General features: G+C 44.0%; 1 long non-coding RNA gene across 1 annotated transcript in view; it reads left to right on the top strand.

Annotated features, from left to right (window-relative positions):
• The first annotated feature begins 1,310 nt into the window (after positions 1–1,310).
• The window catches only part of LOC132709030 (uncharacterized), a 66,680-nt gene continuing 43,621 nt past the window's right edge, over positions 1,311–24,369 (top strand). Inside the window, exons 1-3 of the long non-coding RNA XR_009620091.2 lie at positions 1,311–1,448; positions 14,661–14,823; positions 16,956–17,042. This is a non-coding gene — a long non-coding RNA (uncharacterized LOC132709030). The remainder of the gene's footprint in view (positions 1,449–14,660; positions 14,824–16,955; positions 17,043–24,369) is intronic.

The raw sequence follows: 24,369 nt of genomic DNA, 5'->3' as shown, positions 1-24,369 counted from the left end.
GCACAGTTGGAAGGCATCTTGGAGGTATTCTAGTCCAACCCCCTGCTCAAGGAGGAGACCTTACATCATTTCAGACAAATGGTTGTCCAAATTCTTCTTAAAAATCTCCATGGATGGAGCACCCATGACTTCTGAAGGCAAGCCTTTCCACTGGTTAATTGTTCTGTCAGGAAATTTCTCCTTGAGTCTAGGTTGTTTCTTGTTGTGGCTCCGTTGCCTGAGCCTGGGCTATCGACAGATGCAGACTCTGAGAGTGAGGGAGAGGAGTTGGCAAGGCCTCCCTCTCCAGGACCCTCCTCTCTGGCAATGCCTCTGGAGGACACCGAAGGCCAAACGATAGGCTCAGAGCCAAGCACGTCCCCGCAGCCACAGGTGGACCGCGACGAAGAAGATAAGTGCTGGCTGGACCCTCGGCAGAGGCGCAGGGAGAATTGTGCGCAGCAGAGGGGAAGGCGTGCCAGAGATTAGCTGAGTCATTGGACCACACCCCACAGAGTATAAATGTGGGTGTGGTGGCCGGTTCAGTTTGTGACGAGCAAAAACTGGAAATAATCCATGATCTCTGCATTACTGGACTTTGCCTGCTTTATCGGACTGCATTTAGATTAATCCTTGTATTGTTGAAACTGCCTGTTTTATCGGAATGCTTGCAGTCTAATCTTTGTTTTGTGTGAGTAAAGTCTGAATTGGCAGCTAGCCACTGGGTTGCTGCCAGCTTTATCTTCAAAGAGTTTTGTCATGTGGCTTATTAACTCCGGGCCATCTGTGGGGGTGCGTGAGTGGTACGGGGACAGAACAGTTCTCTCCTTGATTAGTTTCCATCCATTTTTCTTGTCTTACCTTCAGGTGCTTTGGAGAATAGGTTGAATCCCTCTTCTTTGTGGCTGTCCCTCAAATACTGGAATACTGCTACCATGTCACCCGTAGTCCTTCTTTTCACTAGACTAAATACACCCCATTCTTGCAACCATTCTTTGTATGTTTTTAGCCTCCAGCCCCTTAATCACTTTTGTTGCTCTTTTCTGCACTCTTTCCAGAGTCTCTTAATGTAAAAAGTAAAGGGGAAAGTACCTTTTCTCCTTTACTTTTTCTTTGGAATACAAGGTGCTGTCAATGATCCATTGCCAATGCAAGACGTGTATCTCCATGGCAATTGGAGGGAGGAAAAATGGATATTGGAGATAAGGGCCCTTTGCAAAATGTTATTGTTTTGCAGCCAGGGAACTATGAGGCCTGCTCTGAATTCCTTCGTCGTAGCTTCGTTTCTGCCAAAGTGTTTTGATTTGTTTCATAAGTTTATCCGAGCACGACGCGAAGCAACCAAGAAATCTAAAATTAAAACGGGCCATATGGAAATATTACACAAGGAAGATTTTATTAGACTGTTCATTTCCCCTCAATTCTTCTTTCCCCCAGACTGCCATCTTCAGAACAGCTGCCTGATGAAGGTAGGTGCTATTGAATTCAATGAGACATTCAATATTTATTAGTTCTAAATAAATATGTGTAGGAGCAGGGTGGAAACAGATTTAAATAAATCATGCTCCTGCTTATGGCCCTTAGCAGGCGGAAACACTGAAAAATGTTCCGCTACTCTAGGATAAATGGCTAAGCTGGGAAGCAGAAACTTTTGGTTTGAATCCAACCATCTTCCAGCCCAGATAAAGACCTCTGGGCTGGAAGGCCAGTGGCAGCAGATGACATTAAGGAAGAACAAACTCAGAAATTTTGTCTTTCCCATGTTATCAAGGGTCACCTAAGTACAAACCTAATTAGTAGGCCTGTGTTCATGTTGCCTAGCAACCAGATGGAGCTCAGGAACAGGAAAGCTGGGCTTCGTGTTATTACGCCTAGAACCCATAATTCAGGTTGCTTTTAAGCCTGTCCTTATCTGTACCACCCATCATTTCCCAAACCTGGCCAGTTAATTCCGGTTAAAGCAAGCGAATAGGATTAAGTTATTCAACTTCCCCCTCCCCTCCTATATTCCTTCTTCTAATCTTCTTCTTTTAATCTTCTTTATTGAATGAAAAGAAGGACTAAGGGAGACATGATAGCAGTGTTCAAATATTTGAGAGGCTGTCACAAAGAAGAGGGGGGTCAAGCCATTTTCCGAAGCACCTGAAAGGCAAAACAAGAAGCAATAGTTGGAAACTAATCAAAGAAAGAACCTGTTCTGTCCCCAACCCCACGCACACACACCAACAGACGTTCAGGAGTTAAAGACCAAACCAGCTGGCAAAATCCTTTTCCTTATGATAACGGAACTTGGCAACAACCTAGTGGCTGCCTGCCAAGAGTTTATTATTTACAAAGAGGAGAGATAGCTTCTCCCCACTTCTGATACATCAAAGGAAAGCAGCTCAATAATTACGGAATTAATCAAGTCCAGAGATACTCCAGCAAAATCTTAAAGCAAAAGTCCGGCAATGCAGAATGGCGTGGAAGCTTTCAGCTTTGTTCGTCACAAGGTTTGACTGGCCACCATGCTCCCTTTTATATCCTGTGGGGTGTGGTCCAGTGACTCAGCCTAATCTCGGGCACGCCCTTTCTTCTGTTGTGCGCGCTTATCTCTGCGATGCTGGCATGGATCCAGCCAAGACTCATTACCCTCATCACTGTCCACCTGTGGCTGCGTGGACATGCTTGGCCCTGGCCCTATCTCTTGCCCTTCGGAGGACACCGAAGGCATTGCCAGAGAGGAGGGTCCTGGAGAGGGAGGCCTTGCCAACTCCTCCTCTTCACTCTCCAAGTCCTCTCCTGACGATGACACAGGCTCCGGTAATGGAGCCACAACAGAACCAACCTAGAACTAAGGAGAAATTCCTTGACAATTAGAACAATTAACCAGTGGAAAGACTTGCCTCCAGAAGTTTGGGTGCTCCATCACTGGAGATTTGGACAACCATTTGTCTGGAATTGTATAGGGTGTCCTGCTTGTCAAGGAGGTTGGACTAGAAGACCTCCAAGGTCCCTTCTTACTCTATTATTCTGTTCTGTACTTTAAAGGGAAAAGCAACTGTTTCATTTTCTCTTAAGTTTCATCAAATTCCTGTCTTTGCCTCTCCATTTTCTAAAGAAGAGACCCGTTTCACTATAGTAGAAGACATTGGATTGAAGCTCTGATTAAATTATGCTGGATTTTCACTGTGTGTGTGTATGTGTGCAAAGCTGCTTCACAAAATTGGCCGAAGATCTATCATTCTTGGAAAAGCTGGCTGTTAAAAGTTGATTATCTTAAAATAAGTGATGCTCCTGCTAATCATGGATATTGCCTTGTAGTGATTGGGCTTTAAATCAATCCCTTTTGATACCAATCAAAGAGAATATTTGTAGCTTAGGGTTGAACTGTGGAGTCCTTGGTGCTCTCTGAGCTTGGGTGTTTCCTGGCAGAAATTTCACTACCCAACTAGATAACATCATCAGTGCTAGAAGGGAGTAGGGTTTGCTCCCTGTTTATATACAAGTAGCCAGTGTCGGTGGGAATGTTCTTGGTGGCTCCTTGATTACCCTATTTTTTGGTGTATAAGACACACTTCCCCCCCCCCCAAAAAAAAGTGGATTGAAAATGTCTGTGCATCTTATAGAACAAATGTTGCCAAAGCCCTGCCCACCTGCCAGCCCCCCACCCTTCGGCATCTGCCTCCCAGCAATTTACCTCCTTGCAGCAAACAGTAAACAGACTGGTCAGCTTCAGCACAGCCTGATTTAGCACGAGCAGCTGATTGGTGGTTGGGTCTGCCTCCTGGAATACTGCCTATCAGTTGTTCTAGGCTGCAAGGATCGCCACCGCCCATTGCTGCCGTTGCTGCCCATCGCTGCCACTGCCTATTGCCACCTCCGCACACACCATTTTCAGCCTCCATTCGCCCCATATTTTGCCACCACGTGCCCTATTTTTAGCCTGTTCCAGGTGGTAGGGATAGGATACATGGAGGCTGAAAATGGGACGTGCAGAGACCAAAAATGGGGCACATGGAGGTGGTGATAGGCGGCAGCAGTTATGGGCAGCAATGATGGGCGGTGGTAATCCCCGCAGCCTGGAACAGCTGATAAGCTTTATACCAGGAGGCAAATCCAACTGCCAATCAGCTGTTCATGCTAAATCAGGCTGTACTGAAGCTGACCAGGCTGCTTGCTGTTTGCTGCAAGGAGGCAAATTGCTGGGGGAGGCAGAGGCAGATTTTTTTTGTTTTTGTTTTCCTCCCCAAAAGCTAGGTGTGTCTTATAGTCCAGAGCATTTTATAGTCTGAAAAATATGGTAGATTGTTGTATACTGCAGGATTGTTTGTCTGAGTTGGTAGTTCTTTCATTGGAGCATTGCTTATTGCTTGATTGTTGGTCTAATGTTAATCTTGGTGTTAATCTCTGCTGATCTGGCTGTTGACGGCTGGCGAGGAGGTCTTTTGTTTCCTTTTTAGCTTTTCGATTGTCTCTTTTGAATGGTGTGTAGCTGCTGTTTATCTCTATGTGCCCGTTGATGGCTGGTTTGTCTGAGTGCCAGGCTTCCAGGAATTCTCTAGTGTTTTTAGACTTAGCTTGATCTAGGATGCTCACAGTTTCCCAACAGAAACTATGGCTAGGTGTGTCCATGTGTTGGATTTCAAGAGGTTTTCAACAAACAAACAATCCAATAGTACACAACAGCCTAATCAAAGAACCACTAAGAACATGCCCACCAACAGAGACAAGGCAAGCCACTTGTGTATAAACAGAGAGCAAACTCCACTCCCTTTTAGCCTTGATAATATTACCTAGTTGGGTAATGAAACGTCTGTAAAAAAAACAACAACAACAACCAAATGAGCTCAGAGAACACGAAGGACTTCACAATTCCTTTTGATCCTGAAAATATCAGGCAGGCCCTTTGACTGAATGTACTTCCAAGAAAATGAGTCAGGAGACATCTTTGTGCCTACATACATTACCAAAACAAGTTGGCAGTCATAGAACTGAAAAAAAGCCTAAGAAAAAAGTCACAGTCATGATTTATATTTTCTCATTTCACTTGAGTTCCCAGAGACTTAAAAACTTAATGAAAGGTTTGATGCTGTCAGAAATGTTCAAAGCCGGTTTTAGCAAAGAGCAGTAGAAGAACAGGAGGGCATGGCCACTCTGATAGAAATAATAGGTGTCCCAAAGGCTCTTATACCTACCGTGTTTCTCCGAAAATAAGCCCTCCCCTGAAAATAAGCCCTCCCCAAAAATATTTAAACGTATGCGCAGCCGATCCCTGCCATTTCCTCTGGGTTAGGGAGACAGAGCTGGAAATCAGGTAAGACAGCAAGAGAAGCCCCGTCTTGCTCCATGCAACCCAAAATAATAAGACCTCCCCGAAAATAAGGCCAAGCACTTATTTCAGGGTTCAAAAAAGTATAAGACAGGGTCTTATTTTGGGGAAAACATGGTATTTTGTGGCCTCCTAAATGTTGTAAACAGAGGGTTAAATGGCTATTCCAGCAGCATCGTTAGGAAAATAAGTCTCAGTAGATCAGGGGTGAAATCCAAAATTTTTCCCTACCGGTTCTGTGGGCGTGGCTTGGTGAGCATGGCAGGGGAAGGATATTGCAAAATCTCCATTCCCTCCCCACTCCAGGGGAAGGATTTTGCAAAAGCTCCATTCCCACCCCACTCTGGGGCCAGCCAGAGGTGGTATTTGCCGGTTCTCTGAACTACTCAAAATTTCCACTACCGGTTCTCCAGAACCTGTTAGAAACTGCTGGATTTCACCCCTGCAGTAGATGTCCAAATTCGTCTAAATCTTTTTACATGAGGGTAGGTGGAGATGATCTCCAGTGACATGGCCACATTGCTGCAACAATCCTTCAAAAACAACTTTAACTAAAACAAGGACCATATTTGGCTCTCAAGGAAGAGAAGAGAAGAGAAGAGAAGAGAAGAGAAGAGAAGAGAAGAGAAGAGAAGAGAAGAGAAGAGAAGAGAAGAGAAGAGAAGAGAAGAGAAGAGAAGAGAATTCTTAATAGAACAGAACAGAACAGAGCTGGAAGGGACCTTGGAGGTCTTCTAGTCCAGCCCCCTGCTCAAGCAGGAGAACCTATACCACCTCAGACAAGTGACTATCCAGTCACTTCTTAAAAACATCCAGTGATGCATATGATTTCTGAAGGAAATCTGTTCCACTAGTTAATTGTCCTCACTGTTAGGAAGTTTCTCCTTAATTCCAGGTTGCTTCTCTCCTTGATTAATTTCCAACCATTATTTCTTGTCCTGCCCTCCGTTGCTTTGTAGAATAATTTGTGAATATTTAGAAAGAATAATCTTCTTTGTGGCAGCCTCAGGAGAATGAAGGAGAATGAAGCGCCATCCTCAGAAACCAAGTGGCTGGAGTCAGGACAAATTCAAAGGTGATTTCATTTCTATCTTAACGTAATTGAACTGAAACATAGCTAATGGGATTGTCCCAAAGCTGCTTTTCAAAAGGCAACAGGACTTTCTTGATTTTTTTTTTCTCCTTGAAAGCGTTTCACTTCTCATCCGAGAAGCTCCTTCAGTTCTGAACCGAAGAAGCTTCTTGAATAAAAAGTGAAACATTTTCAAGGAAAAAAAAAAAACCCAAGAAGGTCCAGTTGCCATTTGAAAAGCATCTTTGGGACAAATATGACCTGGATGATTGAGAATCTCCATAGACAGTTTATTATTTATTTATTTATTGGTTCGATTTATATGCCACCCTTCTCCAGAGACTCAGGGCGGCTTACAATGCGTTAAGCAATAGCCTTCATACTTTTGTATATACCTGCTTAGTAGGGCTTTCGCCCCCCCCCCCAAAGCGGTGTTCTTTTTTATACAAAGTCAGCTTATTGCCCCCACAATCTGGGTCCTCATTTTACCTACCTCGAAAGGATGGAAGGCTGAGTCAACCTTGAGCCTGGTGAGATTTGAACTTGCAGTAATTGCAGGCAGCTGGTGTTACTTAACAGCACTTTAGTCTGCTGTGCCACCAAGTTAATGCGATTCTTAGATTAGCAGAGTTGAAAGGGACCTTGTAGCCCATCTAGTCCAACCCCATGCCCAAGCAGGAGACCCTACAAATGGCATCTGACAAATGGCAGTCCAGTCTCTTCTTGAAAGCCTCCAGTGATGAAGCTCTCACAACTTCTGAAGGCAACTTCTGTTCTATTGGTTGATTGTTCTCACTGTCAGAAAATTTCTCCTTATTTCGAGGTTAAATCTCTCCTGGTTCAGTTTCCATCCCTTATTCCTTGTCTGGCTTTTGGGTGCTTTGGAAAACAGCTTGACCCCCTCCTCTTGGTGGCAGCCCTTCAGATATTGGAGCACTGCTATCCTGTCTCCCCTGCTCCTTCTCTTCACTAGACTTCCCATGCCCAGTTCCTGCAACCGTTCACTATATGTTTTAGCCTCCAGTCCCCTAATCATCCTGGTTTCTCTTCTCTGCACTTTTTCTAAAGTCTCAACATCTTTTTTATGATGTGGTGACCAAAACTGGATGCAGTATTCTGGGTGTGGTCTTACTAAGGCTTTATAGAATGGTATTAGTACTTCACTTGATCTTGATTGTACCCCTCTTCTCTGGTAAAATATTGTATACTTTATCCTATTATAGTAAAGATTACAATGGCATAGCAACTTCTGGAGAACTTTGGAAGCCCCATCTTGTAGGTCAGCAGGGAATGGTAAGGATGATTAAATGTTCCTTAGCTGTGAGCAAAAGGTCATTTCAATGACTCAGTTCAACAGCTTCAGAGATGCCGCCTTTGAGGCTAATTTCTAAATCTCTCCCAGGTATGGTAGGGCAGGGCAGGGCAGGGCAGGGCAGGGCAGGGCAGGGCAGGGCAGCAGGTTACGGTTCAAGTTGACTTCCTCAAAGGCTTTTTAAGGCAACGCCTTGCTCCCTGCTGAACTCCTCTACCTTATTAATAAATTATGGGTGGTTTAATGGAGGAGTACTTTGGACATACAGAAACCAAAATCTGATTGAATCAGGGAGAAACAGAACATTAAAGGCTTCCAGGCTAATAACTCTTCTAATGATGATGATATATTGCAGCCGCGCGGGTGATTATGAGAGCGACTTGGCACTCCCATGTAACACCTCTCCTGCGTGAGCTGCACTGGCTCCCAGTGGTCTTCCGGGTGCGCTTCAAGGTATTAGTTCTCACCTTTAAAGCGCTCCATGGTTTAGGGCCAGGGAGAGACCATTTACGAGACCGCCTTCTGCAACCGATAACCTCCCACCGGCCAATACGCTCTCACAGAGAGGGCCTCCTCAGGGTGCCATCGGTCAAGCAATGTCGGCTGGCGGCCCCCAGGGGGAGAACCTTCTCTGTGGGGGCACCCGCCCTCTGGAATGAGCTCCCTCCCGGAATACGACTGATCCCGGACTTCCGTACCTTCCGTAAGGCCCTGAAGACTTTTTTATTCCACCAAGCCGACCTAGCCTAAAAGGTCTTATGGGTTAGTTTTTTAAATTGTATAGATGTGAGGTTTTAAATTGGGAGGCCGATCGATTTAATTTATTTTAGTTATTTTTAACTTTTATATTATATGTATCTTAATTCCGGCTGTCCACCGCCCTGAGTCCTTCAGGAGAAGGGCGGTATATAAATTTAATGAATAAATAATAATAAATAAATAATAAATAATATTGTGCTTAACTAAATATATGATGAATGGTCCACCTGAATACAGACAGTCCATCTGAACCTACAGGTTCATGGAAATGTAACAGCACGCTAAGTTGGGCTAAAACAGGGGTGGGCAAATGTGGCTCTTTTACAACCTGTGGACTTCAACTCCCAGAATTCCTGAGCCAGCTGTCTCAGGAATTCTGGGAGTTGAAGTCCACAGGTTGTAAAAAAGCCACATTTGGCCACCCCTGGGCTAAAACAATAATGTGCCAAAGTCCAGAAGAGCATCGAAGTATGAAAAAAAATAAAATAACAGGAGCAGCCAAGATATAAACTTCTATGACCAGGATCTACTCAAGAACAGCTAGATTAAACAATCTTGCAAACTATGATGATGTTTCATGAAAATGATTGACGGAAGCCAGCTGGTTGGACCCCAACAATGGCTTTCGGTTATAAAGTAGGGAATGAAAAGAATCTGTAGAGATAACTCTTGATTTATGACCACAATTGGAACCAGAATTTCCATGGCTAAGCAAAGGGGTTTATTAAGTGAGTGGTGGGCTAATTTTTTTTTTTTTGCCACGCTTGTTAAGCAAAGGACTGCAGCTGTTAAGTGAATCACACCGTTGTTAAGCAAATCCAGCTTCCCCAATTGACTTTGCTTTTCGGAAGCCAGTTGGGAAGGTCATGAATGGCAATCACATAACCCTGGGATGCTGAAACCATCGCAAATTTACGCTGGTTGCCCAGCGCCCAAATTTTGATCACATGACCATGGGGATGCTGCAAGATTCCTAATTATGAGGACCAGTAGTAAGTCAGTTGTTTCAGTGCCACTGTAACTTCAAATAATTACTAAATGAATGGTTATAACTCAAGGACTATTTATATTCTCTCCCTCCCTCTCCTTTTCTCTCCCTCTCCCTCCCACTCTCTCTTTTTCTCTCTCTCTCTCTCTTCCTCCCTCCCTCCCTCTCCCTCTTCCTTTCTCTCTCTCCCTCCCTCCCTCCCTCCCTCTCCCTTTCTCTCTCTCTCCCTCTCCCTCCCTCCCTTTCTCTTTCTCGTTCTCTCTCTCCCTCCCTTCCTCTCCCTCTCCCACTCTTTCTCTCTCTCTCTCCCCTCCCTCTCCCTTTCTCTTTCTTTCTCTCTCTCTCTCATTTGTATGTGTATGTGCACGCATGTCTGTCTGTTTTTGTGTGTATAGATATAGACTGTAAAAGCTTATCTCTAGCTTACATGCTGCTTTTTGACTGCTTTTTCTCTTAAGTTTTCAACGCTAAGAAATATTTCTGAAATCAAGGAATTAAAAGACCAATTTTGGTATCTGCCTAATTACCCATTTTGGTTACCTCCTGCTTACCACAGAGGAGAAAAATACATTGGTCAGCATTAATTATGTGGAATGGACTAAAGAGACAGCTATATTCAAGTGTATAAATATATTCCAGAATATATCAGGAGTTAAATCCTGCAGGTTCTGATAGATTCTGGAGAACTGGTAGCGGAAATCTTGAGCAGTTCAGAGAACCGGTAGCGGAAATTTTGAATAGTTCGGAGAACCAGCAAATACCACTTCTGGCTGGCCGTAGAGTGGGGTGGGAATGGAGATTTTGCAATATCCTTCTCCCAGGAGTGGGGAGGGAATGGAGATTTTGCAGTATCCTTTCCCTGCCACGCCCACAAAGCCACACCACACCCACTAAGCCACGCCCACAGAACCGGTAGTAACCTCACAGATCCCCCTGTTTGAGGAAAGGCAGCAATACCCAAAGCAACAATTGCATAGACTTATTTATTTATTGCAAACCACCCAGAGTTATCCTGTGGTAAGATAGGTGGCCATTAAATTTCAGAAATAAATAATTAAATCTATGCAATTGTTGCTTTGGTGCCACTGTTGCCTTCAGTGGCAATTCCCTAAATAGGAGAACCTGTGGGGCTGAGTCAGAAATTTCAAATGATGCTACTACCAGTGCTCAGTTAAAAACCCCATTTCCTTTTTTCTGTGCGTTGCCTAGGCAACACCTGTGAAAAAAGGGGTGGAGCTTTGTGCCTATGGTTGCAACTGCCATTTTGACTGCTTTGTCTTCTCTTGAGGATGTCCCTGCAGTCTATGAATCCTGATCATTCACCCCAGATAGTCCTCACAACAGTTCATTTAGTGACCGTTCAAAGTCACAACAGCACTGAAAAAAAAGTGTTTTTCACAAGTTAACAATCTTTGCATGATCACATGATCAAAATTCAAGAACGTTTGGCAATTGGTTCGTACTTATGACCGTTGCAGCATCCCGGGTCACATGATTCCCTTTTGGGACCTTCTGACAAGCAATGGGGAAGCCAGATTCACTTAACAAACAGGTTATCAATGGCAGCGATTCATTTAACAACTGTGGCAAGAATTGTCATAAAAGGGGGCAAAACTCCCTTAACAAATTTCTCGCTTAACAAAAGAAATCTTGGACTCAGTTGTGGTCGCACATCGAGGACTACCTGTACTAGAAGGAAAATCTGGATGTGTTGTGACCCAGGCCCAAGTAGGTAGTAATCGATGCAAACGGTTCGAAAACAAACAGATTTTATTAGAACAGCTGAGAATTAACCTATTCTCGCATAGTCCAAACTAAATCAAACAAAGTCTTCATAAAGTCTTATCACCAACCTTGGTATAATTAGGCAAACTGCCAAAGGCTTCTCTTGGCAAAAGTTCAGAAGCAGAAGACGCCGACAAAAGATAAGTGCAGCAAGGCAAGAACTATCAACGTTGTTTTCCGACAAAGAGCCCAAGAGCCGTTGCTGGTCTTTTAAGCCTTATGGGAGGAGCCAATCATCTCTTGGCCCTACTCCTCAGTTGTCCTCTCTGCTTTAGCTGCTCTTACCTTCTGGCAACTCTTCTCATACGTGCACTAGGAACAGGCTCCTCCTGTTCCTCTGCCTCTCTGCTGTCAGCCTCTGGAGGCTCTGGAGTCCACTCATCATTCCCCGATGGCTCTGGACCCATCTCTGCCTCTGACGCAGAGCCCTCATTCGGGCCTTCCCCAGCCTCCAGGACTGGCCCATGTTCTTCCTCAGCCTCATCGCTGTCCGACTCCGCTGCCAGCTCCGCAGGCTGCTGGCGGACCACAACAGGATGCTTTTCCAAAGCATCACATTGATGAGAACTCATGATGAACTATAAGGGAAATGTCTGAAAATTAAAATGGCCTACCAGGATGGTGGGCTGGCGCATGATGGCTGAATGCGAAAAACAAGGTGGGAGGGGAGCTTAATTGCATCGAATGGCATTCAAAATAATTAGTTTCCAAAAGCAGTAATTTTCCAAAGCAAGCAGATCAGCCGCCTCTAACTCATTTTCTTCTTTAAACATCGGAAAGCGTTTATCTCTTCCAAGCAAATGCTTTCCCCCGAAACTTATTTATGATTCGCATTTTTATCTGAGGTGGAATGCATTGTGTGTAATCCTCTTATTGTGGTTCTCTTCTTTTCTTAACTCAAACCTCTTTACTACCCTCTCTCTCTCTCTCTCTCTCTCTCTCTCTCTCTCTCTCTCTCTCTCTCTCTCTCTCTCTCTCTCTCTCACACACACACACACACACACACACACACACACATACAAAAACTCAGCAAGAGATGAGAATTGAACTTTTCTCTGCATTGTGTAAATTCACTGAGTTGATAGCAGGACAGGCAGCACCAACAGGCATTTCAGCCACTCAAGAAATAAGCCCCTTTGCCTTTTTGAAAATAAAATTAAGAGATCAGTTCAGTCATTGCTGTAAAAAAAAAAGCCCTGAGCTAAAAGGAGAAGAGCTGCTTGGCCAGATGGAACAAAGGGGAACATTTGTTGTTGTTGTTAGTTGCGAAGTCATGTTGGACCCATTGCAACCCCATGGAAAACGTTCCTCCAGGACTTCCTGTTCTCTACCATCCTCTGGAGTCCATTTAAGCTCACGCCTTAGTGCTTTAGTGACTCCATCCAGCCACCTCATTCTCTATTATCCCCTTCTTCTTTTGTCCTCAATCTTTTCCAGCATGAGGCTCTTCTCCAGTGAGTCCTTCCTTCTCATTCTCATTAGGTGGCCAAAATATTTGAGTTTCATCTTCAGGATCTGACCTTCTAAAGAGCAGTCAGGGTTGATCTCCTCTAGGACTGACCAGCTGGACCACCTTGCAGTCCAAGGGACTCGCAGGAGTCTTCTCCAGCACCAGAGTTCAAAGGCCTCAATTCTTTGGTGCTCAGCTTTTCTTATGGTCCAACTTTCACAGCCATAAATTGCAACTGGGAAAATCGTAGCCTTGACTATACGCACTTTTGTTGGCAGGGTGATGTCTCTGCTTTTTAGAATGCTGTCTAGATTTGCCATAGGTTTCCTCCCCAGGAGCAAGCGTCTTTTAATTTCTTGGCTGCAGTCCCCATCTGCGGTGATCTTGGAGCCCAGGAAAATAAAATATATCACTAAATCCCTTTCTTCCCCATCTATTTGCTAGGAAAAGGGAAACATGGGTAGTCTCAATTTATAACCATTTAGACCAGAGGTGGGATTCACTTACCTTCCCTACCAGTTCACAAATGTTCGCAAATGCCCACCTTCCACGCATGCTCGGCCTTCCATGCACGCTCTTTGCTCATGCACACACCTCCTGTGCATGTGCATGACCTCCAAAACATGGCTAAATAGGACGTCATTACATCCGGGCGAGTGGGCAGAATCTACCATAGTCGGTGCTACCGGTTCGCCCAAACCAGAAAGAACCGGTTGCATCCCATCACTGATTTAGACTTAGATTTAGAATAACTTTATTGTCACTCTGAATGTACACTAATCGGCATACATTAAAATGAAATGTCATCGCATACAGCTCTCAAAGGGTCTCTACCTCCAATACACACTACACAAACATGACTAAAAAAAGCCTTGATAGTACAGTGGTCTAAGCACCCTGTTATTAAGACCAGCTGCCTGCAATTTACTGCTGGTTCGAATCTCTCCAAGGCTCAAGGTTGACTCAGCCTTCCATCCTTTCTAAGGTAGGTGAAATGAGGACCCAGATTGTGGGGGCAATAAGCTGACTTTGTATAAAAAATATACAAAAGTATGAAGGCTATTGCTTAACGCATTGTAAGCCACCCTGAGTCTCCGGAGAAGGACGGCATATAAATCAAATTATAAATAAATAAATAAATAAATAAATAAATAAATAAATAAATAAATAAATACAGAATTATGCATATACCTACATATATTGTATGACACAGAGAAACAACACAGTCTAGTCTGGATATATACATGTAACATGGCGAGAAAAATGAATCTTGCGAGTTTCACAGACGGATGGCCTAGGGAACAAAGCTGTTCCAGAATCTGGTAGTCCTGCTATAGATACTTCAAAACCTCCTCCCAGAGGGGAGCAACAGAAACAGACTGTAAAGTAGGTGTATGGGGCAGTGGTGGGTTGCCCCCGGTTCGCACCGGTTCTATAGATATTTCATAGGCAAATATTTCTCTCTCTGGGCACACTGAGATTATCTGCTGAACAAAACTCCGCATTGGTGACAGGAAGGGCATCTGGCCATTAAAGCACTCTGCTAGCTCCATTCAGTTGCCCAGACTCCACCCCGCAGGGGATTATGGAGTTGTTAAATGAAGATGATGATGATGCGGGATGATGCTTTCTTCACTGGAGAAAGCAATTATGCTTGGAAGAGTTAGCGGTAAAAGGCAACCAGACTGACAAAGAACACGGTGGCTGGACACCCTCAAAGCCGACCCCAGCCAGAGCATAGGACAACTCAAAGAAGTAGTGCAAAATCAGAAGATATAGAGAGACCTGGCCCACAAAATTACCAAGAGTTGGTCATGACTGAATGGATAACAGCCTCCTTTTCCTCATTATTCATTAAAGAAGATGCTCTGTCTTCAGGCTTCCAAGCATAGTTGAAATAAAGAGGGAGCCACTTTACTGTAATGAGTTGACTTTTTAAAGTTGCCGCATCATTTATGCAGCTCTTAAATCAACAACTTTTTTTTGTTTTGTTTTGTTTTGCAGGCTGATGCAGATACACCTTAATGAATATGTATGAATAATTTCTATAATGAAGATTGAAACGGGATACATCTTACCGCAGAAGAAATATTACCGCTGCAGAGGAAAAATTGCACCTAGATAACCTTTTTGCTTCTTTGATTTGCTGTCAAGGAGCTCTTAAGAGGTAAGTTGAAAATGCCACTGTCCTTTTAACAAGCTGGCCAGCCTCTCAAATTGAAGTCTGGTTTCTGTAAATAGGAAGCACAGCCTTTCTAAATGAGAAGCAGAATAACAGGCAATTTCTTTGCTGATATTTTTTCCCCCCTTGCTGTTCAGAATGCAGGAAACCAGTTTTATATTTATTTCTGCCCCTAATGTTTCATTTGTGACCCACCAGTACCTAAGCAATGCCCCAGGGGTGAAATCTATTTACCTTCCTACTGGTTCAGAAGTGCATGCGCCATCTTCACATCCAATTTTAGACCTTGCATGCACAGAGGACCAAAACAGGTTACTTCCTGATTAAAACCAGGAATTAACAATGTCCGGGTGGGTGGGCGAAGCGTTGCACTGCCGCCGCTACCAGTTCACTGAACCACACACCACCGCTGCTACCAGTTTGCCTCGAACCGGAGCAAACTGGTAGCATTTCACCCCTGCAATGCCCCAAACAAACATTTTATTTCCCCTAAAACCCTGGCAATGCAATCGTGTTTTTTAATTTTTCCTTTCCAGGGCAACAGATGCAAAGATTTTTTAAAATGAAAAAATAAAAACATCTGGATGGTAGACAACGGCTAGTTTTGCCTTTCAGCAGGATGTAATTAGAGCCCGCTGAACTCTTAACCCAGGGTGAGTGGATTCGCAAAGATGGGCCCTCTAAGAAGGTTTGCTGGCGAGCTCCTAAGAACAGGATTGAGGCAGGTGGTTAAAAATAATATCCAGCGAAGATTAACATTTCAATAATCCCTGTATTTCCAGGCGGCTGTAAATAACGAGGCCTGTCCTTACCAATTCAGTATTGGAGTAGTTATAGCTGCACTAATGAGAGTTATCTGTGGCTTCCACGTCTACATTTTGCGTTCGGATTATTTTTCCACACCCAAAAGGCAGAAAAGGGGTGTGAAAATTGGTTTGTTTGTTTGCTTGTTTCTGCTTCCTGCCTTTTTGAAAACTCACCGTGTCACGTACTGCATCTTCACTAAATCACTAACAAGTATCTTATCGTTCAGGGTTTAAGCCTGCCAGATGTGTGGAAGCATTAATTGCTTTTGCTTTTTTTTTTTTTTTGCTTAGCCGGAGCAAAGAAGATGAAATGGGTTTGCGATAGTTTCAAAGCACTGGAGTGAAGGTAGCCACTAGGAATCATAGATGGTGGAGCTACTTGTCAAGTTTGGGTTCGATATTACCGTATTTTTCAGAGTATAAGACGCACTGGAGTGTAAGACGCAGCTTAGTTTTTGGGGAGGAAAATACGGGAAAAAAAATCTGCCTATCAGGTATTCATCTGGCTAGCATCCTTAGTCTGGTCAGTTTCAGCACATTAGTTTGCTGGTTTTTTATCCCCTCGTTGGAGATAAAAAAAACACCTTCTAAGGCACAGCTGAGAGGAAGCAGCAATGAGAAAAGCAGGCAAAGCACGGGGAGATCGATTCACTTGGCTAGCGCTTAGTTAGGGCTGAAAAAAATCTTCTAAAGAACACCTGAGAGTTGGAGCAAAGCATGAGATCACTTCACTCGCTAGCGCCTCATTAGGGTTCAATAAAAGCTTTCAAAAAGCTACACTCGGAGTATAAGAGACACCCAAATTTCCATTTTTTTTTAATTTGATTTATATGCCGCCCTTCTCCGGAGACTCAGGGCGGCTTACAATGTGTTAAGCAATAGCCTTCATACTTTTGTATATTTATACAAAGTCAGCTTATTGCCCCCACAAACTGGGTCCTCATTTAACCTACCTTAGAAAGGATGGAAGGCTGAGTCAACCTGGTAAGATTCGAACCTGCAGAAATTGCAGGCAGCTGTGTTAATAACAGGGTGCATTAAACCACTGTACTACCAAGGCTCCATCCTCTTTTAGGGGGAAAAAGGTGCGTCTTATACTCCAAAAAATACGGTAATCAAGTATTTATTATATGAAAATATCAAATATATTGTTCAACCCTTTTAATCAAGGGATGGATTGGAAGCCACCCAGAGCTTGTTATAAGAGAGGCAGCTATATACATGTTTTAAATAAATAAACATATATTATTCTCTTGTTTGGCAAGTAGCCTCATAGAATGTCTTGCTCTGCTTTTTTGCTCTGCTCACCAGTGTGCTCGGAGGGACTGGGAGGCCTGACATCACCTTCCTCTGACTGCTGCAGCTGTTCAGGTGATATCTGTGTTTGGCCAGCATCAGGTAATTCTTGGCTCTTCGTCTCCTGAGGTTGACGGTACATACATTCTGTTGCAACTTGAGTTGTCTGAACTCTGATCCATGATGCTATGGACTGAACATATCTTCCCAGTACACATTTTGAGGAACCCTGTCCCCAGAGCTGGGTTTCACATATTGTTACCACTGGTTCACCACATGTGCGCACACTCATTTTGCACATGTGTGCATCTTCTTCACATGTGTCCGGCCTTCTGTGAATGTGCTTTCTCACATGTGCACCTTCCACACATGGACCCAGCCTCAAAAATGTGGCTAAATAAGATGGCATAGCGCCAGGGCACCCGCGATCTCCGCTAACGGTTCAGGTGAACCTGTCTGAACCGGCTGAATTCCATCTCTGCCTCTGCCACATAAAAATGAGTCGGCTGGGGAGAAACATGGGCCAGTCCTGGAGTCTGGGGAAGGCTCGGACAAGGGTTCTGCATCGGAGGCAGAGAAAAGGCCATCTGGGAGGTATGTGCTGCCTCCGGAGCCTCCAGAGTCAGACCTCAGTGAGGCAGAGGAACAGGGGGAGCCTGTTCCCAGTGCACACATGCGCAGAGCTGCCAGAAGGCAAGAACAGTTAAAACAAAAGGGACGACTTGGGAGTAGGGCTTGGAGATGATTGGCCCCTCCCATAAGACTTTAAAAAGGAGCAAAGGCATGTGGGCCTTTGCAGGAAACAACGTTGTTAATTCTGTGCAGTTTAAAGTCTGAAGCTCTGTTTGATTCTGGGCTCCATGTGGCTTTGCCAATTAGGTCTTTGGCAGCGTGTCAAGGGAGGTAAAGGTGGGTGATTATCAGCCTTATCCCGAAGGACTCTTTACAACTATTTGGGACTCATCTGTGAATGAACAGAATTCACAGCTGTTAAAATAAAACAGGTTTTGGGGACTACTCGTGTGTTTTACTGACTCAGGAAGCCTAGGTCACAACACTTCTACACAAGAATCTAGTCAGCTAAAGTTCAATATTTAAATAGGTGCCAGATAAGGGTCAAGAGAATTCAAGAGGAGTTGGGCTTGGATTGTTTGTGACAACATCTAAGCTGATGATATGTGTAACTCCATCTCCAGCTCTTCCTGCTCTTCTACAAACACACTTAGAACAAACTTAGGGTCTGTTTTGTGACACAACTGGACAAAATACAACATAATAATTGATTGTCCTTGCCATTATTATTATTATTATTTACTTTATTCATTAAACATGAAACTCACTCAACTGAACATTCAAAAATGCATCACAAATACCATTGACTGGTGCTAATGGTTGATACGGGTTGCTGCCAACGTCCTAGGTATCAACCAAGTACCTTCTTAAAATGTACAATGTTCCAAGTAGCACAGTTTTTTCCAGTTCCACTGGTATTATTGCAGGAAGCTGCAATTTGTTGATGTATCTTATAAAATTCTTGGACATGGTACCAAGTGCCCCGATGACAATGGGGCTCCCCTTGTTACATGTTTCATCCATAATCGTGTAGTTTCAATGGCCAGGTCACGATATTTCATGATATTTGCCCTTGTCACCTCCCGCCTGGACTATTGCAACACTCTCTACATGGGGCTCCCCTTGAGGAGCACCCGGAGGCTCCAACTGGCGCAGAGTGCGGCCGCGCGGGTGGTAATGGGAGCAACATGGCGTTCCCATGTAACACCTCTCCTGCGCGAGCTGCACTGGCTCCCGGTGGTCTTCCGGGTGCGCTTCAAGGTTTTGGTTACCACCTTTAAAGCGCTCCATGGCTTAGGACCCGGGTACTTGCGGGACCGCCTACTACCACCAATAGCCTCCCACCGGCCGGTACGCTCCCATAGAGAGGGGCTCCTCTGGGTGCCGTCAGCCAAACAATGCTGACTGGCGGCCCCCAGGGGGAGAGCCTTCTCTGTGGGGGCACCTACTATCTGGAACGAGCTCCCCCCAGAGATACGGAGGATCCCGGATCTGCGCACCTTCCGCCGCGCCTTAAAGACCTTACTATTTCACCAGGCCGGCCTGGCCTAATTTTCCCCCTCTTTTATAAAAGATTTTTAAAATTTTAAACATCTTTTAGTATTTATATATTCAATTTTAAATTGGTTTTAAAAGTTTGGGATTTTAAATTTGTCGGGGCCAAAATTATTTAATTTGATTTTATTCTATTTTTTAAATTTTGTATTGTATGTGTTTTTATTGTTTGGCTGTGCACCGCCCTGAGTCCTTCGGGAGTAGGGCGGTATAGAAATCTAATAAATGAAATGAAATGAAATGAAATATTTTCCAGTTCTTTTTCTTCGACTCTGGCATCTCCTGGTACTGCAATGTTAGTAAATTGTATGTTTCGGTTTTCGACAATTGTGATATCTGGCATGTTGTGTTCCAAGTGATGATCCGTCTGTATTCGAAAGTCCCACAAGATCTTCACCTTCTCATTTTCTATAACTTTTTCCACTTTATGTTCCTGTGACATTTTGGATACAGGAAAGTCATATTTTTTACATAATGACCAGTGGATTGATTTAGCAACTCAGTCATGTCTAGCTTTGTAATCAGTTTGTGCGATTTTGCTGCATTCACATATTAAATGTGAAACAGTTTCAACTTTGTTGTTGCAAAGTCGGCAGTTTGGAATGTCGGTGGATTTTTGTATCTTTGCTTTCATGGCATTAGTTTGTAGTGCTTGTTCTTGAGCAGTGAGTATTAAACCTTCTGTTTCTTTCTTGATGGTTCCCATCTTAAGCCATGCCCATGTAAAGTTGTCATCACATTTTCCTTCAGTGTTTTTCAAGTGCTGTCCATGCAAAGCTTTGGTTTTCCATCTATTTAATCTGTTATCCAGCAGTTTTTCCTTATATTCTGTCTTTGTTTCTGTTGTTTTATAAGGAAAAAACATCATCATCATCATCATTATTATTATTATTATTATTATTATTATTATTATTATTATTATTATTATTAGTGATGCAGCTTGGGACACAGATGTGACTAAGATTGAAAACCTACTCTGTACCTTCTCTTGAATTATGAAAGAAAGGACTAAACTATATATGTACATAAATTGATGTCATCTTTAGTAAGTGCCTACAAGAATTATTTTGCTTCCTTGGTTAGAAAATTTATAGCACTGCCAATCTTAAGTAACTCTGGGGGGAAACACTACCCACAATAACCATATAATAAAATCAGCATCAAAGAAGATTTCACTCTAAAAAAAAAAACAACACAACTAAAAAATCTCCATGATACGATGTTTCAGACACCTGACAAACTGACTCACAACGTCGAAGCACACATATTAGGCTCTGCTGGGGTATCGTCACGTACAGGCTACACTCTTCATTTTTCTTTTAAAAAAAATAAAGAAAAAAAATCAGCACACAGAACAACTGGCCAGGTATTAAATTGAAGAAATAGCAATAGCAGTGTGAAATGGCTCCCTTCTACGAAATACATTTTCAGAACTGAATGTGTCTATAATGTTTCCAAACCTATCTCAGATAAGGTTATTATTTCAGTGGATTATTGCAAACTCTGCTTTGTCTGGAAAGATTCCTTAGTCCAGGGGAGAGAGAAAGAACAAGTGGAAAGGAGCCTGAGAAGAAGTCTGCCTTAATTACACTAAGTATAAGTTGATCTGAAGAATTGCTTTGGCAGGCTTTCAAGATTGCTCCACATCCTTACCAGAATTAAAGATCATTCCGGAAAGCCAAGTAGTTCTTATCCTGCCAACTTCAAAGGGATGGCTGGCCATAAAATCTTAGAATCACATCATTCGAAAGGACCCCAAAGGTCATCAAATCCAACCCCCTGTATATGCCCCATCCCCATAGGAGGACCATTCAGTCTGAAAACCTCCAGTGAAGGACCACTCTTCCTATCAAGAGGTTCTTCCTAATGTCCAATCTGTATCTGCGTCCTTGAAATTTCATCCATCCCAGGGACTTTCTCAGTTGATCACCATTTAATTATTTAGTTAATAGTTGTCCCACCTCATTTTCAAAAATGGGTTAAAAATTTAATTAATTTAATTTAATTAAAATTAGAAAAAAAGAATTAAAAATAATAATTGGGAGGCTAGTGTGGGGCAATAGAAAAGATCAGCCTAAAGTGAGGCAGCTCTCGTTATCCCTTATATTACTGTCTATAGTTTGCATTTCTGCTGTTAAAAAAATACCTACCAGACCTTAAAGTCACATAATCTGCATTTGGAGCACATTTTTTGCACATGGTGAATTCCTCTGCATGGAATTCGCTTCTTCACAGTTGCTTTATGCAGGGATGCGGATGGCTCAGTGGTTAAAGACGCTGAGCTTGTCAACTGAAAAACTAACAGCTCAGGTTCGAGACCCAACCATCCTATGACTGGGTGAGCTCCCGTTACTCGCTCCAGCTCCTGCCAACCTAGCAGTTCGAAGCATGCAAATGTGAGTAGATAAACAGGTACCAGTTCTGTGGGAAGGTAACAGCGTTCTGTGTGCCTCTGTGTATAATCATCTTGGCCACATGACCACAGAAGTGTCTTCAGACAAACACTGGCTCCCTTGGCTAAGAAACGGAGATAAGCACTGCCTCCTAGAGTCGGAAATGACTGGACGGAAGAAACCTTCATCTTTACCTTAGTTGCTTTACGCAGTTCAATTCAGAATGGAATCCAGATGAATTATGATATCTACAGTAGTGTGGAAACCTTTTGGGAAAAGTGTATTTTTGAGGTCTGATGGATAATAATACCACTTTTTTTTTTTTTTTTTTTTTTTTGGAGTTTCAAGATAATTATATTCTATTGCTGGAATGGCCTGGGAATAGCCCAGACCTTCACCCAATTGGAAATCTATGGAGCTGACTAAAGAAACTTATTAGTCAGAAGTGACCCAGCAATAAACCCCAGTTAAGAGAAGCAATCCTTCAATCTTGGTTTCACGTTATAACAGCTTCAGAACTAAAAGATTTGGTTCACTCTATGGGAAGATGTTGTAAGGCTGTGATTCATGCTAAAGATTACCCAACTAAGTATTAACAGATATGGTGATAATTTTGGTATATCTCATTTTTTCCCTATGGTGATAATTTTTGTATATCTCGTGTTTTCTACGTGTTTCACTTTCCTTCTTTATCCTGTAACTGCTATTCTAATAGCAAATCCTTCGTAAAAGTTATTGCATTACATTCTTGATTAAAATATCTTTCCATTGATATATAATTTTATGGCACTACGCCAAAATAAAGTGGTGTTTTAGAAAATACACTTTCCCCAAAAGGTTTCTGTTAGATATCAAGTACAGTTCAAATGAGCCAATCAGGAATTAGTCCTGAGAGCGGGAAATTAGAAGGCACGTCAGTGGTTGCAGCCGGGGACAGCCCCTTCCTATATAAAGGGTTGCCCGGGGTTTGAATTGCCATTGCTGTTTCTGGAGTTAAATAAAAGAGTTACAGTTACATTGTTTCGAGTCTTCCTTCAATCGCCCACGATTTAACATTGGCGACGAAGGTGGGATCTGAAGGAACAGGACTGCACATCAATCTCCAAGCAATCATCAGCCACCCATCCGATCCACCGAAACACCGGTCAGATCATCGGCTATCGTGATGTCTGCAATCACACCGCCCGCTCCATTCAACCCAACCGGGGAAGATTGGGAAGCTTACATGGAGCGATTCTATATGTTCATGGAGGCGAACGATCTGCTGAGCTTATCAGAGCAGAGGAAGAGGGCCCTTTTCCTCACCCATTGCGGCCCGGCAGTTTTTAAAATGGCAAAAGCGCTTGCCGCCCCAGCCGATCTGAAGACCATGACCTGGACAACGTTGCAAGAAATACTCAAGGCACACTACGCACCGCAAGCATCATCCCTGGTAAGAAGGCATGAGTTTTATCGGAGGGACCAAAGAGAGGGAGAGACAATCAGTGCGTTCGTGGCGACCTTGCGGGAAATAGCTGCTGCATGCGATTTCCTGAATCTAGAAGAGGCCATGAGGGACCGTCTAGTACTGGGACTGAGGGACCTCACGTTACAGAGTAGGTTGCTGGCCCGGCCTCAAATTACATTCAAGGAGGCCTTGGAAGAAGCATCCGCAACCAAAGCTTCCCAGAAATCGGCGGCGGCTATGAAGAAAATGAAAAGCGGGCCGCCCGTAAAGGAGGAGGCGGCCATGCACTATGAAAGAGTGGAATCGGGTTCGGAGGAAGAGGACGAGGAAGATGAAGTCCATCACCTCCGAGCCGATCGCAAGGAGAGACAACAGGGGAAGAGAGAGGCCTGGTGCTCGGGATGCGAAGGGAACCACCCGAGAGCCGAATGCAGATTTCGGGACGCTATCTGCCAAAGATGCGAAAAGAAAGGGCACATAGCGAGGGTCTGCAGGGCATCCCAGCCAGCCTCAAGGAAGACCAGACCCCCCCGATCGCCAACAAACAACAGAAAATTCCAGACAAGTGGGAAGAGACAACCGTTTGGGCGAGGACAAAGAAACGATGACCATCGGGCGGATCGAGGCGAGACCCATCAAACCATCGTGATCGGCCATGCCAGCGCGGGAAGGGCAAATAAGATGGCGGCAACAGTCTTGATCGAGGGGAGACCCTGCAGAATGGAGGTGGACTCGGGATCCAGCCTATCGATGGTATCCTGGAGAACAATCAAGAAGCTCCTGCCACACATCACAGCCCGCGACCTCAAACGACAGCGCCTCACCCTCATCGACTACCAAGGGAACCGAATTCCTGTGGTAGGCATTGGCAAGTTCAACGTAGCCTACAAGACATTCAAAGCCACGCTACCCCTCACGATTGTGGACAGAGACCGGCCCAGCCTGCTGGGCATGGAGTGGTTCGAGCCATTGGGGCTAGCCATCACCGGCGTCGATCACATCGGAAACGACACCTGGGAGGAGGACCTGATGAGGGAGTTCGCAGAGGTCTTTAACAACGAACTAGGCAAGTACAAAGGGTCCCCAATCTCATTCAATTTAGACCCCCAGGTAGCCCCAATCCGAATCAAACCCCGGAGAGTCCCTTTTGCGCTACGGCCAAAAATAGACGAACAATTAGATAAACTGGTCGCGCAGGGAGTGTTAGAGCCAATAGACCATGCGAGATGGGAAACCCCCATCGTGACACCGATTAAACCGGACGGGTCAGTACGCTTGTGCGGAGACTATAAAAGTACATTAAATAAGGCGCTCCAACAAAGCGCATACCCTGTACCAGTAGTCCAACACCTCTTGCATTCCTTGGGGAGGGGAAGAATCTTCGCAAAATTGGATTTAGCACAAGCATACCAGCAGCTGCCCGTAGATGAAGCCACTGCGGAAGCACAAACCATCGTTACAC

Source organism: Pantherophis guttatus, chromosome 3, assembly GCF_059756535.1.
Source record: "Pantherophis guttatus breed Tessera chromosome 3, ASM5975653v1, whole genome shotgun sequence".
Classification (NCBI taxonomy): Eukaryota; Metazoa; Chordata; class Lepidosauria; order Squamata; family Colubridae; genus Pantherophis; species Pantherophis guttatus.
Note: the sequence above shows the minus strand (reverse complement) of the source record. Positions and strands in the feature narration are given on the sequence as shown.